General features: G+C 38.0%; 1 pseudogene; it reads right to left on the bottom strand.

The window, feature by feature from the left end:
- Window positions 1–20,446, bottom strand: part of LOC115417774 (protein crumbs homolog 1-like) — a 54,366-nt pseudogene that overhangs the window by 26,594 nt on the left and 7,326 nt on the right.

Raw genomic sequence — 20,446 nt, 5'->3', positions numbered from 1 at the left:
TGGCCTGGGGGCGAAGTGACGTATGTGCATACCCTGTATAAATGTCAGTGTATGGGATGGTGCATGAGCGTCCACTGTGTTGGCTGATATGGAACTAAAACAACCAAACCCATGAATATACAAGAGAACAGCTGGAGAACAACTGTCCACTGGAGTGACCAGTATGCATGAAAGGGTTAAATGGACCATAGCAGGGGTGTCAAACTCATTTTGTTCAGGGGTCACATTCAGGCAAGTTTGACCCCAAGTGGGCCAACCCAGTGAAATAATAACATAATGATCCATAAATAATGTCAACTCCAAACTTTTTTTATGTTTTAGAGTGAAAAAGGTCAAAAATTACATCATGAAAATGTTTACATCTACAAACTATCCTTTGAAACAATGTGAATAACATAAACGAAAATTTCTTAAGACAAATAAGTGTAATTTTTTATAATATTATGCTTCAGTTTGGAGCTGCAACCGATTCATCGATTAGGTGCTTGAAGCGAATGCAAAAATTCACGATTCGATTAATCGCCACAAATTGATTGAAGGGAAATATTCTATTGCAGTTTTCCTGAATTGAAGCTTCTTTGTGCGTCACAGTAAGCGTCCGTGTGAAACACAACAGTGGAACCAATGTTTAACAGCAGAGAAATGAAGGAAACAAAGCTTTGATTCAGGAGAATTGTGGTTGAATGATTTTTTTTTTTTTTTGGATCACTTTGAGTCGATTAATCGGTTGCAGCTCTACTTCAGTTTATCATTTCCACATGTACATTAAAACTTACAGATCACAGCTGATCTACAAAAACACAAAAGATTTAGTAACAGACGTAATATTTTAAAATTGCACTTCTTAACACATTTCAGGTTGTTCATATTTCTTCAGGTTATTCATGGTTTTTGAGAAATGATAGTTTGTTTTTTGTGTAAATACAGTAAAATTACATGAAAATATTTACATTTTCAAGGAGAAAATTTGGAGTTGCCATTATTTATAGGTTATTATGATAGTATTTTACTGGTCTGACCCAGCTGAGATTGAATTGGTCTGAATGTGGAACCTGAAATAAAATGATTGTTAATATCTTATTGGTAATACTTGCATTTCACAAATTCATCCCACGGGCTGGACTGGACCCTATGGCGGGCTGGATTTGGCCCCCGGGCCGCATGTTTGACACCCCTGGACTATAGGGATCGACCATATGTGGGATTATGAATAATTGAGCGGACAAATATCCGACATATGGACCCGATATGCCTCACATTTTGGAGTAAAACATAAAAAATAAGAATAAAGTCACAGCAGAAACTTTCTTGAAATGTCTCTAAGCATATGTGTAATTAAAAGATAAGTTGTCAACATGTTTAAAGCATCCCCCCCGAGAAAAGTACACGGATCTCCCAGCAGAATTTGTTCTAAACTTAAGTGAACATTTCATTAAATAAATAAACAAAATACTTCCCGAAACTTGTATAAAGTAAAAAAAAAAAAAAGAAAATAAATCAAACTCGTAAAACTTAAACTTGTTCTGAAATTTGAGTCTCAATTAGCTTTCCCAGTGGAGCAGCAGTGGTTTCTCAGCATGGCTCAGAGTAATGATGGCATCGCAGCAAAACCAACATATTTGATTCATTTAGTTTTATTGGATATCAGATTCTGTTTTTGTTTTTTTTCCAAATTATACCAAATGATTAAAAAAATACTGAATTAGATCTGAAAATTGGCCAAGCCCTAACAGACTATTTGTTTTCACTGTATTTTTTTCACAGACTTCTGTATAATTAGTGGATGGAGGATACGTTACGTCACCTCTTGGTTTCAGCTGCTGTTTTTAAGCTATAAGTTTGAGAATTTGCTGTTTCAAGCCAGAGGTGACCATGTTTGAACAAAGGGGGCGGGGCTACGGGAGCCTGACATGTCAGAGGTAAGCTAATGCTAAGTATTAGCTTATTCATTTCAGTCGTTGTTTATGGTGTACGGCTGGTGGAGCTTAGTCACTGCAAAAATCTAAATTTTACCAAGTGTACTTTTGTCATTTCTAGTCCAAATGTCTCATCACACTTAAAATAAGACATAATCACCCAACGAATAACTTTTCAGTGAGATATAAGAACAGATTTTAGACAACAGATCTGGAAAATCTTATTTCAAGAAATCTTACAAGATTATTTTCACTTGTTCCATTGGCAGATTTTTTTTTTTTTTTTTTTTTTTGCTTAATTCAAGATTTTTTTTTGTTTTTGTTTAATTGAATGTTTTGTTTTGGGTTTTTTTTTTGCTTAATTCAAATTTTTTTTGCTTAATTCAAGATTTTTTGCTTAATTTAAGATTTTTTTTTTTTTTTTGCTTAATTCAAGATTTTTTTTTTTTTTGGCTTAATTTAAGATTTTTTTTGCTTAATTCAAGATTTTTCTTGCTTAATTCAAGATTTTTTTTATCTTAATTCACGCAAAAAAATGTACCAATGGAACAAGTGAAAATTACCTATTATCTACTATAAATTATCTAATTACATAATTAATTCAACTCCACAGGTCCATCTTCAACCTTATTTCTGAGTAATAACACCAGAAAGGTAGTTTATGAGCACTGGCCCTTTAAATGCACATGAGCCACTTCAGGCCCCGCCCCCTCCAGGTTGCTGACAGTGCTTTCTGTCCCGTTCAACCAACGACTGAACATTTTAGGTAATCGGCTCCAAGTTTGTACATATTTTCAGTTTTTACTACAGCCTCTGCTGCTGATAAACAATTATGTCGTACTCAGAGAAATGTTCGTCAGAAGTCTGGACCTTATATGTGCAAATGTCGTGACGTAACTAGTTATAAAACATAACAAATTAAGCAGGAACTAGAACAGGTTGTAGAAATCCACTCAATTTTTGCCCAAATTAATATAAAGATATCTTTGCAGCACCTGGAGGGTTCCAATTCAAACTTTTTGGAACTATCAGGGTCCAAATCAAGGTTATTATCGTTAACAAAAACTAACAAAATGACGAAAACTAGAATTGTAAAAACATTTTCGTTAACTGAAATAAATAAAAACTATAATTAAAAGAAAAAAAAAACGATAACTAACTCAAACTGTATTGTGTGCTTACAAAACAAACTAAAACGTATAAAAATTATGGATGAAATTCCCTCTGTTTTTGTCTTTGTCAATGTCGGATTGATATGAAATCGATTTATTTCGCTCCAGCAATTTTAGCTCCTGGCACCATATGATATTTGACGGTCCGTCACTTTTCGTCACTTGTTGTTTTTAGTCGTCTTCTGGTCCCCACTCTACCTGGAAACATGGAGACTAAAGTTGGGAGAAAACAGCAGAGTCCTGTCTGGGATTTATTTGAATATGATGGTGAAAAAGATAAAAGATATAAAAACACCTAAAATTAAAGTAAAACTAAGCATTTAGAAAATAATGAAAACGAATAAAAACTAGCAAACCTGCTCTAAAAGCCACTTAAAACTAACTGAATTAGAGAAAAAAAAGTCAAAACTAAATAAAACTAAACTATAATGAAAAATCCAAAACTTTTAGAACCTTGGTCCAAATACACAAATAAATGAACCACAGACTAACAAAAGTGGGTTTCGATAAATATGACCCACATGGGCTTCCGTCTGTAACTGAGGCCCCTCCCCCTTTAGTTGAGTTGTTCTGTCTGCTGTTTGGACCCCTGGACATACCTGCAGAGTGGTCCGGTGTAGTTGTCAGGGCAGAGGCAGGCGTACCTGTCCGGTCCGTGCAGACAGGTGCCTCCGTTGGCACACAGGTGGTTTTCGCACACGTCCACCTCCTCCTCACAGTTCACACCTGCGTACCCGAACTCACAGCTGCACTCGTAGCTCAGCCCGTGGACGCTGCAGTTGCCGTGGACACATGGACCGGAAGCGCAGGTGTCCAGGTAGAAGTCGCAGCGTCTCCCGGCCCAGCCCTCGGAACAGGTGCAGTTATAGAGGTTGAAGAGGTCCTGGCAGTCGCCTCCGTTCATGCAGGGATTGGGCTCGCAAACGGACGCCCCGGAGCAGCCGAGAAGAGCGGAATTCAGCGACGTCTGGACGAACCGCTCCTCCTGCAGCCGTGGGAGGTTCACGTCGGAGGAGCTGAAGTATGGAAGGGCGATGCCACCGAGCTCCACGGTGCTCAGGCATCCAGCCAAAGACCAGCCCGCATCAGGACCCAGGCCCCCTAAGAAGATGGTCACCCCCTGCCTGAGGAAGTCCAGGTTGCCCCCTTGACTCCTGGAGATGCTGGTTTCTTCTGTTTCATCATCCAGCACTAGGGTCCAGCGGGAGCTTTGTGCCCACGGTGCCGACATGAACAGGTGGACGCTGTGCCACCTCCCCGTCACTGATGCTCCTCCTGCTGCTCAGGCTCACCGTGGACACCCCCCGTCCGCCCCCGTCCTCCTCCGCGTCGACCCCTGGGGTGCTCTGGAGCTCCAGGAACAGGAAACCATCCTGGACGGAGAACGTGATGAATGCCGAATCCTTCTCCGCGTGCAGGATGGCGGCGTTTCGCTTTCGTGTGCGTATGTTTAAGGACAGGTTTGTGATGTTACGAGATATGTGTCCGTTTCCTCGGTAGGACAGTACGGTGCTGTCGTTGAGGAAGGTGGCGTTGGAGTAGCCTAAGACGAAAAGGAAAAACACACGACAACGCATTAGTAAAAACTGCAAGAAATTTTGCGCGAAGGTTAATATGGACAATACTGTTCAGTAGTGGTGGGCGGATCAGTCCAAATATTCATCCTTCCAAGGCCAAGACACAGAACTGAAAGAACTGAAAAGGACCGAACGAGTTTTTCAAAGGTTTTAAATCCCCATTGGTTTATGATGGGAAAGTGCTGTAACTTGAAAACAGTTGAAGATATTGATATAATTACTATTAGCAATAGGTAGGAAGTCACATATGGGCTTTCATTTGGTGCCATGACCTTTGACCTTAACTGACCTTGTAAGGTCAAACGAATGTCAATTAATGTCTTTAAATATGCTGTTGGACTACAGGAGCCTTGGTCCTGTTTTTTAATACATCTACACTGTATCCTAGAAAGCATTTTTACTCAGCGTACTGGATTTTTTGAAACTTTCCACCCTCTACACAGGAAATGTAATTCCTTATAACCCTTACTCATATAAGCACAGATGAATTTGTCAACATTGTAGGACAAATTTGCAAAACAGAACATCTTACTCTGTTTTTCTACAAATTAGTGTCTGTTCAGTGGATGGCACCACAGTCTGTGTCTCTTATTTTTCAAATACAAACAGACTTTCAAGGACTCACCACATACAAGCATTTAACCCCTAAGTGGCGTGTGAAGGTTGAGGTTCAGGTAGTCATTCCTTCATGAGTTAATCAGTGGCAGAAGGCGACATGACAAATCATCACTAATCCCAGCAAAATAAAGGATAATGTGACTTCAGGTCAGTCTGTCTTTACAGAACACATGTAGCATGTAGGCAGATTGAGGCCAGTTTATGAAAGAAGAGCACATTATATCACTTGGTTATAAAGAGGTTAACAAGTAAACAAAGCAGGTCAAAGTATGAGTTATGTATAAACAGATTAACAGCTCTGAGTCTGGGTTCATGTGTGTTTAAAAGGCTCATATTTCTCTAAACCCACTTTTCTTAGTCTGTGGTTCATTTATTTGTGTATTTGGACCCTAATAGTTCATACAGTTTGAATTTGAACCCTCCAGCACATCACGACATTTGCACATATAAGGTCCAGACTTCAGACAAACATTTCTTTAAGTACGACATAATTGTTTATCAGAGGCAGCGGTTGTAGTAAAAACTGAAAATATGTCCAAACTTGGAGCCGATTACCTCAAATGTTCAGTTGTTGGTTGTATTAACAAACACAAGTGGCTGAACGGGACAGAGAGCATGGTAAACAACCTGGAGGGGGCGGGCCTGAAGTGGCTCATGTGCATTTAAAGGGCCAGCGCTCCAAACCACCTTTCTGGTGTCATTACTCAGAAATAGGGTTGAAGATGGACCTGTGGAGTTGAATTAATGAAGAATTCAAACCCAAGCAGAGCATTTACAGTTTATGTACCGTATGTCCCCAAAAAAATCACAGTTGGACTTTCTGCATTGATAACTTTCAAAACAGTTAAACAATATAAATACTATTTCAGGGTATGAAAATATAACTTGTTCCCTACATCTTGCGGGATACCCCAATTAATTAATTTGGTTCAGGGGTCACGGAGAAATGTGGATCTTTGTAAAGCATGTCATGGGTTTGTTTCTTCCGAGTTTGGCACTTGGACGCCAAGAGCGTCCAAGTGCATGAAAATATTTTGCTCACAACTGACAGGACAACTGACAAATGAATTCAAATTCTGTGCATAACATTATATCAATGGTGTGGACTCGTGTGAGGTTTTGTTGTTGAAAGATGTATTGATTTGTCAATTACCATTTTGCATTTGTTCCCTAAGAAGCTAACATCTGCTGACAAGCATTTCACTTAGATTCTTACCGATCCAATTCTTAAACTGCAAATTCGGTATGGTTGGTCAGCAACTAACTCCTGCTCAGAGCATTCATTGTGTTAACAATAATTTGACATCTTTCTTTAATCATTCATTGTCGCACCTAGGGATGGGAAATCGTTAAGAATTTAACGATTCCAATTCCATTATCGATATTGCTTATTGATCTGATTCCTTATCGATTCTCTGATCGATTCTCATTGGGTGAACGAATAAGAGTACAAACGTGTGTTTGCATTAACTGTCTTTTATATTTCCATCTCTGCACAGAAAATATAACATATACAGTATGAACAAATAATAAGAACAGATGATGCCAGGCCTGGTCTGGGGGGGGGGGGGGGGGGGGGGTACAGTGAAAGTGAAACTAAAGACACTTTACTAATTCATCTATTGCTGCATTTCTACTACGTGGAACCGGTTCAACTCAGCTCGGCTTGTCTCCCGTTGTTTGTGCACCTCATTTCCTTTCCCTTCTTACCTTCGGAAACTTGTATTTGAGGAGTTACAAACGTTTGTTGCCCGCACCGGAACCAGCCCGGCGTTCACTCTGCCGCTACATTCACAAGCGCCGCTAAGTAGCATATCAAATATGTGACATTCCTGTAAATGAATCACATGCTGTGGACAAATGTTTGAGGATATTGGAGGGATTCCACCCTTTTGAAGAAATGGAAGCTCTGACAGTGTTCCAGTGGACCTGGTGTGGTCTGTTCGGACCTGGTGTGGTCTGTTCGGACCGTTTCTGCCTCAGCGCCATGTTGGCTACGTTCTGACCAAAACAATGCAGCGTACGTGTGACGTCATCGCGCATGCACAACGAAGGCAGAATCGATAAGCAGAATCGTTAAGCAGGCAGGCAAACGATTCCAAGGAATTGAGCTACTGGGAACCGGTTCTCAAAAAGAACCGGTTCTCAATTCCCATCCCTAGTCACACCTCACCAACATTTGCAAAACTCAGAAATCTGCTTCCTTTGTGATATGATTCATTATTCATTCCGTTAGTTGAAAATGAAAAGAAACAAGCAGTCACTTTTTTAAAAGAGATATTTTTGTGCGAGAACACAATGAGCAACTTCGTATTTGTACGGCGTGAACACAATGGAGGCAGCGTCTCCTTACAAAACTTGGAGGGAAGGGACTTCTGACATGCTTTACACACATCTACATTTCTCGGTGACCACTGAAGCAAATCGAATGGGGTTTTCTGCAAGATGTAGGTAATAAGTTATAATTTCATACCCTGAAATTGCATTTTGATTGATTCACTATTTATTTAAAGTTATCATTGCAGAAAGTCCAACAGTAATTTTTTGGGGACATACGGTCGACCCCAGGGAAATGTTTTAAAATGTATAATTCCATTTTTAAAAAACGAAATATCATTCCTTTAAAGCAGAACTTACCAAACAAACCAGAAAAACTGAAGAAAAATGTATCAGTAATAACGGAAAATTAGCTCAATATAGTTTTTAATTTTGTATTTCTACAGTGCACGCAGATGAATCCAACTTTTTTAGACTAATATTTAATTGCATGTTGGCAAATTATTACAACATCTCATAGTCACTGATTACACTCAAAAAATGTCTAAAATAATTAAAGTTTTTTGGAATAAGAGGTGCAGTTTTTAATCCTTGGACTCCAGTCAGACTTCAGCGCTAAAACGAGCACTTGGGTCTGCATTTAAGAGGTTTAAAGATTCGACCTTACTTAACTTTTCAGACAAAAACTACTCTGTTTGTCATGTTTGACTGGAAATAATCCCAGGAAAAATGCAAATGCTGAGTATTTGGGTTTATTTCATTAACTTATGAATGCACGACCTTTAGAAAATGTTCAGTTATTTGTCATTTGTCAGGTCTACGGAGGCAGATTTATGTCGATACAACCAAACAAAACTCACTAAAGGTTAAAATGTCAAAGAAAAACATATTATTTATACATAAATTACTCGTGTCATTGTATAAACTGGTGTGTATTTTGTTGTTTTGTTATATTTCCTTCTCCTTCTTTCACTTCTGATCAGACTTTTGCTTTTATTGATGTCTTTGCTGTTACGTTGCCAGATCTTTGTGCTTCCACGTCTAACACTGACTTCCTCTCTGTTCCCTTTAACATAAAAGTATCTTCATTCTGTTGATTGTATGACACAAATTTCATTTCCTGACACGTTTTGAATAATTTTCTTGTAATTCGCAACCATGAAGATGCACGTTCCTTGCAAAAAGTCAGCTTTGGTTTTTGTTTTTTTCAGGGTTGAAATATCATACATATTTATTCTCAGTCTCTTTTCTTCAGATACACACAAAAAAATAAGGAAATATGTGCACAGCCGGAAAAAAACACACAAAACACCGAAACTAAATGTGTTGTAAAGGTTAAAGTCAGTATTTTTCTGTTGTTGTTGATTATATTGGTCTTTTTTACTCCGTTTTTTTAAATCATCCTATTAATTTTGGTATTCATTTTTTCTTTTTTTTTGTTACTTTTACTCATTTTATTGAATCTGTTGTTCATTTTGTTGTTGTTTCTGTTCTTTTTACTTCAATATCGATTATTTTTTCAATTTCTTACTGATATAAAACATCAGAATATGCCAAAAATCTCATATTTCTGAACAAAAGGGTTAAAGACATGTTAAAGGGAGGTCACACTAAATACCAACACTTTGGTTTATAGAAGCTGTTTTTACCCCTGAAACTTTTGTTTTTCCTGCTGTTTATACTTCATATACTGTATATCAGATTGGATCGAAATATAGAGACAAAGACATATGTGTGGACAATAAAAAATATTATGATGTGAAGTTAACTATGAATAAAACTGATGCCTGAAAACAAGAAAATTGTTCATGGTAAAAGTAAGACAGTAATACTGAGTAGACGTCTTAAAGATCTGAAATACAAAATTACAGATTATAATTGAACATCTGCTTTGGGCTTTTACTCTGGACTGTGTAACCAGGCTGGACTGTGACCTTTGACCTTCACTTACATTCATATCCTTGGTTCAGGATCCTACACTCGGCGTCCATGGGGACAAGGGGACAGCTCACACCACCGAACCTCCTCACGCGGCGTCCTGACGGTACTGGGAGGACAGGAGCAGGTGAAGTCGTCCCACATGGAGAAACACATCCCTCCGTTAAGACACGGGTTTCTCTGAAGATAAACAAACAATAAACAGGTTTGTTATGGGGCTTTGACGTCAGTGACTACTTTAAGTTTACATTTAAACCTGTAATATTCTGATCAGGACCCATTCAAGATAGATGCTTATTATCTTATCTTATCTTATCTTATCTTATGCATCTAAGGGTTTAAGCAGGAAAATGGGTCCAGATTAGACCCAAATTCATAAATTCATTCATTTCATAAGTTGTGACCCACTTATGAAATGATATGAATGAATGAAATAATGAATGAATGACCTGGTAAGGTTGTTTTCTTACAATATCTTTGTAACGAAACATTGTTATTACTTCATATTCCAGGTGTTCCTCAAAGAACATGTTATGACATTATGTCACTTAAAATTTATCTTACCTTTTATAGATTTTATGAAATTGTAGTTTTTGTCTGACTACCCCATGCTTCCATATGTGGGTCAAAATGACCTGCATTCATTTACAATGGGATTTCATCTGAACCTTTGATTCATTCTACATTCATCCATTCATTCATTGTACATTCACTCTTTCATTCTACATTCAATCATTCATTATTGATTCATTCATTTTACATTCATTCATTTGTTCTACTTCAGTCTATATTCAGTCATTCTGCATTCATTGGTTCTACGTTCATCCACTCATTTTACATTCATCCATTCATTCTACATTCATTCATTCATTCTGCATTTGTTTCATTCTACATTCATCCTTCATTCTACATTCATTCACACATGCAAGTGGGAAACGTAAAGGTTTAAAAAAAAAAAACATTTAAAAATGTTAAAGATGCTAAAAAATGAAAATAAAACTATTTTACACATGAAATCCTTCTCTTATTAACTAAAATATAAATCAAATGACTATTTTAACAATGGCAAAACGACAAAAAACACTTTGATTTTAATGTGGGTTATTTTGGACCATTCATGGAAGTGTGGTAGTTTCCAGACACTGGTTCATCTAAGGGTTCAGATAAAAGTTTCAGCAGCTGTTCTCGGACATCTGAGTAAACCCTCTGCCTCTGCGCTGTGTCCTTACACTGCAGGTGTTGTCCCCGGAGCATCGGCCGTTACGTTTCCCATGAGCTCCAGAGGGTACGACCTGACTGACGCGTCCAGCCCAAGAACTGCAGCCTCCGGTCGTTAATCCTCAGTCCTGCAGACAGCCTTTAAAGTATTCCTCCAAAACACTGAGGTTCTGCTGCTCTCCAACAGACCCCCCACGTACACAGAGTCTCCAGCCTGAACCTCCACGGTCCTGATGTCCACCTCACCCTGCTTCTCTTCTTCTACGTACAGTGTCATGAGCTCCTTCTCCACTTTAAACTCACAAAGTGGACCTCTCCGTCGTCGATCACGCTCTCTGATTTCAGACTGTTGGAGCCGTTGAGCTGAACGCCCACCATGCCGTCCTCCAGCCACATGTGCAGGTACTCGCTGCTGGTGTTGTCGGCGAGCGCTAGAAGGAGTCCGTTACTCTTCCTCGTGCGAACAAAAAGGGAGATGATGAGGTGATCGGTCAGATTGTTGGTGACAGTGAACGCAGCGTAACTCTGAGAGTCCTCGTTCCCAAAGCGGTGCAGTCACGATGCTCTGTAGAAAACATAGTAAGGACAACATACGGTTTATTCTCAAACGTCTAACACAGTGTTTTTCAACCTCGGGGTCACAACCCCACGTGGGGTCGCCTGGAATCAATGGGGTTGCCTGAAATTTCTAGTAACTGATAAAAAAAAACTAAAAACTTCCTAATAAAACTATATGGTGAGTTGACAGAGACAATCCCAATCCATTAAAGACAAACTGTGAGTGTGAAAACTGCAGCACTGTGGTTCTGTTTATCTGTCAAATGTTCAATTGTTAGGGATGTCCGATATGGCTTTTTTGCCAAAAACCAATATGCCGATATTGTCCAACCGCTTAATTTCCGATTCCGATATCTACCGATACCGCTGCCGATATATGTGGGATATTAAACTAATTTAGGAACATCACATATCTCCTGTCATGGAATTAACACATCATGCCTAATTTTATTGTGATGCCCCCAGTGGATGCATTCTCAAATGCAACAAGGCTTTCAAAATGTAAACACTGTCTGTGCAAAGATACATACTTCAACTTAAGTTGTGAAAAAAATGGACATATTTATTTATTTCTCTCCCTCCCTCCATGAGTCTATTACAGTGTGGCAACTCTACTGTACAGTTTGAAAACTGCACATTTCTTTCAGCTACAAACAATGCTTCATTTATACGTCAGTAAATGCCGGCGAAATCAGGCATTATTTTATTCGGTTTTAATGATAGGCAAAAAAACCGATAACGATATTCACCGATATTACATTTTATGCCAATATCGGGCCGATAATATCGGTGGGGCCAATAGTATCGGACATCCCTATTCATTGTGGTCGGTTTCAGATGCTGCAGCTCTTTCATAATTCCTAGTTTCAGTTCTTGTTTGTTCAGTATTAATGTCCTCCTTGTAAATCACAGCTGGACTGACTGTACATATCCTGACCAGGAACATCCAATTCTCCCTTTGTGCAGTAATCTACACCTGGATTTACTACCTCCATCCAGATATATACATTATATAGGACTAATTGAATCTAAAATTAATGTTTATTTGCAACATATTATGGCAAAACTATTACAGGATCAAAAACAATTAATTTTAGCAAAAAAATGTCTCCGTTTTGAATGTCTGGGTCCGCCAGAAATTTGCGATGTTAAAATGGGGTCACGAGGCAAAAACGGTTGGAAACCACTGATCTAACAAGAACAAACAACCTGATAGCACATATTGTATATATTGGCTATTTCTTATGTTAGAGTAGGGTCAAAACACAGTATTCAAAATCTCTCTGAGGGGGACATTTTAGAGCAGGGTCTCAAACATCCGGCCCAAGGGCCAAATGCGGGCCCGCCAAAGGTTCAAATCCAGCCCGTGGATGAATTTGCAAGTGCAAAAATTCCACAGTCAAGGCTGTTGAATTCATTTTAGCTCAGGTTCCACATACAGACCAATATGATCTACAGTCAAATAGTAACAGCAGAAGAACCTACTGTGGTGTCAAAAATCAGTATTTTAATCAAAAGTATCCAATTTGTATTGAAAAGTATTTAACCTGTATTCATTTGCATGCCAGAAGTTATTCTTAGTGTAATGTGTAGATTGTACCAGAGTAGCTGATTTTATTTTCCTGAGGACCAACAGAAGAATGAACACGTGAATTTATGGAAAGTTACAAAACGGGGCGGGCAGAAAGAACATGTGAGCTCATGGAAAGTTTCGGAAAACGTGGTGTACAAAAGAATACACGTGAGTGGAAAATTTTGGACATTCAGGGAAATAATTTACATATTCTGGGAAAAAGTTACATATTTATCTATGATAATCAAATACTGGGAATTAGTTGCATATGTATATGTTTTGACCAATCCTGCAGACACCAAAAAGACCAGACCCTATTGGAGACGAGCTAAAAAGGGGAGTTTCCAACGTGACTAGATTAATGTTCAAAATAAGATAAAAAATGGGTATGGTTTGTCGCTAAACCGCAACCTACTTTTTACAATATAAAAGTGGTTTCCCAGAGCAAAAAGTCAGTTGTTTCTGCAGATATCAACTCAGTGTTTATTTTATGCATGAATAACCACTTTATGCGGCTCCAATTCTGCTCAATCTCCGATTTTGTCTTGACTCTGTGTGCATTTACTTGACAAAGCTCTGCTACATTGATTAGGGAGGACAGAGACATAAGTTCAACATGCCAGATGTACAGTGGAGGAAGAACGTCAAAGGGACCAATGATGTCTCCCACCTGCGACAGTAAATTTTAACGAACTACAACTACAAAAATGACTTCATATTTTCTTCTGGTTTGATGTGGAAAAAAATAATATTACACTATGCCTATAAATAATGACAACTTCAAATATTTGTCTTTGTTTTAGTGCAAAAAATAACATTAAATTATGAAAATATTTACCTTTTCAAACTATCCTATACAATAAAATGTGAATAACCTGAACAAATATGAACAACCTGAAATGACTAAAGAAAATTAAGCACAATTTGAATAATTTTCTGCCTGTTACTAAGCGTTCAGTGTCTTTGTAGATCTGATCCATAACGCACGTGTATAAATGATAAGTTGAAGTATAATATTGTTAAAATCGCATTTATTTTTCTTAAGAAATTTCAGTCTTTTCCGATAATTCACATCTTTTTTTGTTTGGATAGTTTATAAAAGTAAGTATTTTCATAATTTAATGGGGGTTTTGCACTAAAACAAAAACAAAAATTTGCATCTGTCATTATTTATAGATTATTATGTTTTTATTTGACTGGTCTGGCCCACTGGAGATCAAATCAGGCTGAATGTGGAACCTGAAAGAAAATGAGTTTGAGACCCTGTTTTAGAGACAATGTGACAGATTATTGCCATAAAATATCAGGATAAAACTCGTAAGTTATAAGAATAAAGTCGTAATTTAAAAAAAAACCTCATAATTACGGAAAATAATGTGTACTTTTATGAGATTAAAGTTGTAACATTTTGAAAATAAATTTGCAATATATGATAAAAAGTCATATTTTAGAACCGTTAGCCTAAAGCCTTATTGATGACAGTTTCCAGTTAGAGCGAACGCAACAATTGAAGCAGTAATTTTCACTCCTGTTGGAGCGGACGACTAATGCTAATGTGTTGATGGTGGGCGGGGCCAATGGGCTCAGTATTTGGCCTTTGTACTTGAACTCCAAATGAAAGTAGAACCTCACAAAATGTTCCAAGTTCTGCATTATGCGACAAGTTAGTACAACTTTATTCTTGTAAATATGATATTTTTCCACCTGTTTTTAAATTACGACGTTATTCTCAGAATATTATGGCTTTATTCTCGAATATGATGACTTTAATCTCATAAAAGTACAATGTTATTTCTGTTAAATTATGAGGTTTTTTTTTTTTTACTACAACTTTGTTCTCATAATATTATGGCTCTATTCTCAAAATATAACAACTTTATTCTTGTAAAATTATGACTCTTTCTGTTTTCAACTTTATTCTCATAAAATTACAGGTTTAATCTTGATATTTTACGACTTTATTCTCATAGTGACAGGTGTTTTTATTTTCTTATGTGCCTCTAATACACCATCGTACCTCACGAACTCAACGATTTGAAGAAAAAGAGACGATAGCGACGAGAAACAGAGGAGTTTGTGCAGAATTACCACCACCTTTTTGCAGATATTAATTGCAACAGTCAAACTGCAGGTGTAAATGTGTGCTGTTTTTTGTGAATATTAGATGGGTTTTGCACAGAGAGGGGACGATTTTATGCCAAACGTAGGAACATTCTCTAATTTACAGCCATGCAAATAGCACAGGTGTACCGTGACACTATTTGCTTTGGCAGCCCAGTGAATTGCAGTGAATTTCACCATTTGCACCTGCTTTTGGAATTACGCGTTATATTTTTGTCTGGTTTGCCCCAGTTTTTAGGGGCACAAATACAGGCCTTTTGTGGATCCAGCCAATGGTGTGTAATTTCCGCCACTGTGAACATCTCAATCAGGATGAGAAAAAAGGCAGTGAGGATGTCATTGTGAAGTAGGGTGCAATCATGCCTGTTTTCAGAAAAATCTATCTGCCGTGACAGAAATGTTCTAACCCCAGGACTGTGTGAGTATTTTCTAGGTAGTGAGTCCTGATTGTGCATCGGTGTGTCCCTTTTTCCAGGCCATGCTGTGGTGATTGTGTGAGTGATGGGTTTCAGGTGAACTGGCTTCATTTGTTGGGTGACTTATTGTGTTGTGGGCATGTGATTGGTTCCAGCCTCCAAACTGGATGTTTAATGATCGGATCCGTCCAACTAACCTGTTTGTTTTGTTTATTGGTTTATGTGGAAATGCGTGGTCAGTATCGGCTCAGGTCTACAAGGGTTGGTAGTGTTTTGTTGGATCAGTTTCCTGTTGTTTTTTTGGGTTGGGAGCTTTGGTTAGAGTGGTTCAGGGGTGGCCAACCCTGGTCCTGGAGAGCCACAATCCAGCATGTTTTCCATGTTTCCCTCTTCCAACACACCTGATTCAAATGATAAGCCTATCATCAAGCTCTGCAGAAGCCTGATAACAACCATCAGGTGTGCTGGAAGAGGGAAACATCGAAAACATGCTGGATTGTGGCTCTCCAGGACCAGGGTTGACCACCCCTGGAGTAGTTGTTTTGTTCCTTTATGTTTGGTAAATAACTGTTTCTGGGGGGATTTTTTGACCTTTAACTCACCCCGAAGTTAAATAAACCCCCTTATCAGCTGTTTCTGGTTTTTCTTGGGAGGTTTGGGATGTGGGGGACTTCTGATCAGAAGTTTTTGTTCACAGTGTTGTACAAAAAGTTTTCTTCAAGTAAGTTCTTTAGCAAGTTTTTTAGAGTCTATCTGCTAAACTGTTTTGATCTATCTATCTGTCTGTCTGTCTGTCTGTCTGTCTGTCTGTCTGTCTGTCTGTCTGTCTGTCTGTCTATCTATCTATCTATCTATCTATCTATCTATCTATCTATCTATCTATCTATCTATCTATCTATCTATCTATCTATCTATCTATCTATCTATCTATCTATCTATCTATCTATCTATCTATCTATCTTTTGGGTGAGTATGAGGAGGATGTTGAATCCTACTTCAGTTGGCTTGTTGCCATCAGAGGCTGTTTTCAGATCTGCCAGTCTGGTGTCGGAGCCGGTTCCTGCACCAGTTACACTAGGAACTAGAGTGCTTGCCCGTTCATACCCGCGTTCATACCATTATACAAGTCAATGATGTGTCATTGACAGAGGGTGTTGCTTCGCCACCGAAACCCCACCCCCCCACACACCAAAAAAAAGGCCATACAAAAGCGAATGTGTTCACAGCAGGGGAAACACTGCAAAAATCTAAATCTTACCAAGTGTGTTTTTGTCATTTCTAGTCCAAATATCTCATCACACTTCAAAGAAGACATAATCACTTAAAGAGTAACTTTTCACTGAGATATAAGAACTGATTTTTAGACAATAGATCTGGAAAATCTGATTTCAAGAAATCTTACCAAGATAATTTCCACTTGTTCCATCGGCAGATTTTTTTTTTTTTGCTTAATTCAAATACTATCATAATAACCTATAAATAATGAAAACTGCACATTTTTGTCTTTGTTTTATTTTTTTTTTAAGTTAAATTTCACAAAAACGTTTACATTTACAGACTAGCCTTTTCCAAAAAAAAATTGAAGAACCTGAACAAATATGAAGAACCTGAAATGTCTTTGGAGAACTATGTAGAATTTTAACAATATTCTGTCTGTTACTAAATGTTTTATGAATTTCTAGATCCACTGTGATCTGTACGTTGTGTTAATAATAAGCCAAGATGTAATATTGTTGAAATGGTTCTTATTTTACTCCAGAATGTGACCGATATTCTGCCTGTTAGCAAATGTTTGTGTAACATTGTGTGTAATGCACATGTGTAAATGATAAGTTGAGGCATAATATTGTTAAAAATTACACTTATTTTTCTTAAGAATTTTCATTGTGTTCTTATTTGTTCATGTTATGTTCAAGTATACTTCGTAGATATGAACATTTTCATTACGGAATTCTACTTTTTTCACTCAAAAACATAAAGAACACTTTGGAGTTGACATTATTCCTAAGGTCTTATCCTATTATTTATATTATTTTACTGGTCTAGCCAACTTTATATCCTATTAGGCTGTAGTGGCCCCTGAACTAAAATGAGTTCGACATCCCTGACTTAATGCATAAGGTTTCTCCTATTTAGTTGCTGTTTTCACTACAGAGCTGTAAAAAAGGAAGTTTAAGATCTGAATTTTCCTGATAACTCCTGATGATTTCACATTTTGAACTAGGTGGAGGACACTAAATGTCAGTGCTTTGAGATCTCTCTTGAAGAACAGGGCTAGAAATATGAGAATGAAGCTGCCACCAGCCCACATGTGTGGAAGGACACGGTCAGCACTTTCCACTGTGGGTCTGTCACCTTATAACGCACCAGGACACTGAGAACACGCAAATGTACGGTCGGAAACACATGACACATACGATGTAGGTGAGGGTATTTATATACTGTAAGAAAATCTATATAAACTAACGGCTTATCTGCTTTAACTGGCGGTAATCCAATAGGTGTATTTAACACTGCAGGAGAGTTTTTAACAGAAAAATTCAACTTATTGTTCCTGTTTCCCATTCAGATTCTGATGCACTGGTCATAGTTTTCCACACTACTGCTGTATGGTGTGCTATTTTCTTGCAGGTTTTCCGAAGTAGATTCCCTTACATCCTTAATCCACCCGATCAGCTAAGAGGATCTGTGCCTCTGACCTTCGCCATGGCTTCTGCTGCGCTGTTGCACATCAAGAATAAAGAATGTTAGTTAATCAGCTGCTTAGGGAATCGAGTGAGAGTGACCTGGCACACTTTACTGTCAGTTAGACTGAATCTCAATTTGTCAGTTTATTGATGCGTAAGGAGGGATATTTTGGTTTTTTTTAAATGGAATTATGCATCTCCTTGTGAATGCTCTGCTTGGGTCTGAATTCTTCATTCATTCAACTTCACAAGTCCATCTTCAACCCTATTTCTGGGTAATGCAGGGACGGCTGTGGCTCAGGTGGTAGAGCGGGTCGTCCAATAACCGAAGGGTTGGCGGCTCGAATCCCGCTCTGTCCTAGTCCATCCGTTGTGTCCTTGGGCAAGACACTTCACCCTCCTTGCCTCCAGTGCCACCCACACTGGTGTATGAATGTTTGGCGGTGGTCGGAGGGGCCGTAGGTGCAAATTGGCAGCCACGCTTCTGTCAGTCTGTCCCAGAGCAACTGTGGCTACATATGTAGTTTACCACCACCAGAGGGAGAATGTGAGAGCAAATGAATAATGGGTTAATAATGTAAAGCGCTTTGGGTGTCTAGAAAAGCGCTATATAAATCCAATCCATTATTATTATTATTATTATTATTATTATTATTATTAATGACACCAGAAAGGTGGTTTGGAGCACTGGCCCTTTAAATGCACATGAGTCACTTCAGGCTCCGCCCCCTCCAGGTTGTTGGCTGTGCTGCTCTGTCCCGTTCAACTAACAACTGAACATTTTAGGTAATCGCCTCCAAGTTTGGACATATTTTCAGTATGGACTCCAACCACTGCTGCTGATAAACAATTATTAGTCTGAGAAATGCTCATCAGAACCTTGACCTTATATGTGCAAATGTCGTGACTAGTTCTAACGTAACAAATTAAGCAGGAATTAAAACGGGTTGTAGAATCCACTGGATTTTGCCAAAATGACTATAAAGATAGTTTTACAGCAGCTGGAGGGTTCAAATTCAAACTGTATGAACTATTAGGGTCCAAATATGCAAATAAATTAACCACAGACTAAGAAAAGTGGGATTAGAGAAATATGAGCCTTTTAACTTGTTTAACCCTGACCATATTTTCAGGGGAAAAACACCTAAACAGACATACCCCAAGTAAATGAAGAATTCCTTCACAATAATAAGGTTCATATGGATGTTCTTGGTGTCTATGGACATTTAGAGACCTCACAGAATCTATTCCCATTGTCTAAAATATTGTATCTATTACTCTGCCTGAGTAAACTGTAACAAACTAAAAGAGAAATTCAAACTTTTATCCTCGCCTGTTTTTTTTTTCGGCTGGATTGACGATGATATGCATAAATTAATTGTTCGCGTCGGAGGATTTTTAATAGCGTATATTTCACCCCACAAAGATTAAAAATCATGTTTGAACATTAAAGTTTGCACTAAAATACACTTTGATGTACTTTTATTAACATTAGGGTCTAAACTTTGAGGAAAAGTTGAAAAAAACATCCATCGTCCTGATTTATTATATTTTTATAGTAGATGAATGTTAATATAATTTTTTAGGCCCACCGACGGGCCGATAGGGCTAAAGAGGTTATTAAAGCAAGAGGAGGCAGAAAACATCCACAAACTAATGTCAAATGGAGGCTTGACAGTGATTAGTCAGTGCAGTTGATAGAATTACTGTAATTGTGTTCAGCTTGTTCTGATTGGAAACTAAATTGCATATGAACCAGATCAGGGGTGTCAAACATACGGTTCCGATCTGGCCCACAGGATGAATTTGCAAAATGGAAAAATTACACTGAAGATATTAACAATCAAGGATGTCAGATTACATGATGAAAATATTTACATTTACAAACTATACAACAATACTATATAACTATACACAATAAAATAAGAATAACCTGAAATGTGTTCAGAAAAAAAAGTTCAATTTCAACAAATAATAGATTCACTGTGACCCATAACTTGTGTTAATAATAAGCTGAGACATAATATCCTTGAAATTGCGCCCTTTTTTTTTCTTAACAAATGTCAGGTTGTACACAGTTGTTGAGGTTATTCATATTTTCATAATGCAATTTGACTTTTTTCACAGTAAAACAAAGTGAAAGTTTTTTATTCTTAGGTATGTAAAAGTTATTATGCCTGTTATTTTACTGGTCCAGCCTGCTTGAGATCACATTGTGCTAAATGTGGCTATGTGTGGATAGTCCGCTCTTATGTCAGCTTAGTCATTATTGGTTATTGTCAGAAATGTTTGAAAGTCTTTTTACCTTTGCCAGGAGGTTTTGTGATCACTTTGCGTTGTGTGTTTGCGCATTTGCATGTTTGTTTGTTAGTTAT

This window comes from Sphaeramia orbicularis, chromosome 4 (genome assembly GCF_902148855.1).
Source record: "Sphaeramia orbicularis chromosome 4, fSphaOr1.1, whole genome shotgun sequence".
In the NCBI taxonomy this organism is placed as follows: domain Eukaryota; kingdom Metazoa; phylum Chordata; class Actinopteri; order Kurtiformes; family Apogonidae; genus Sphaeramia; species Sphaeramia orbicularis.
The sequence above is the reverse complement of the archived record's forward strand: the minus strand, read 5'-3'. Positions and strand labels throughout refer to the sequence as shown.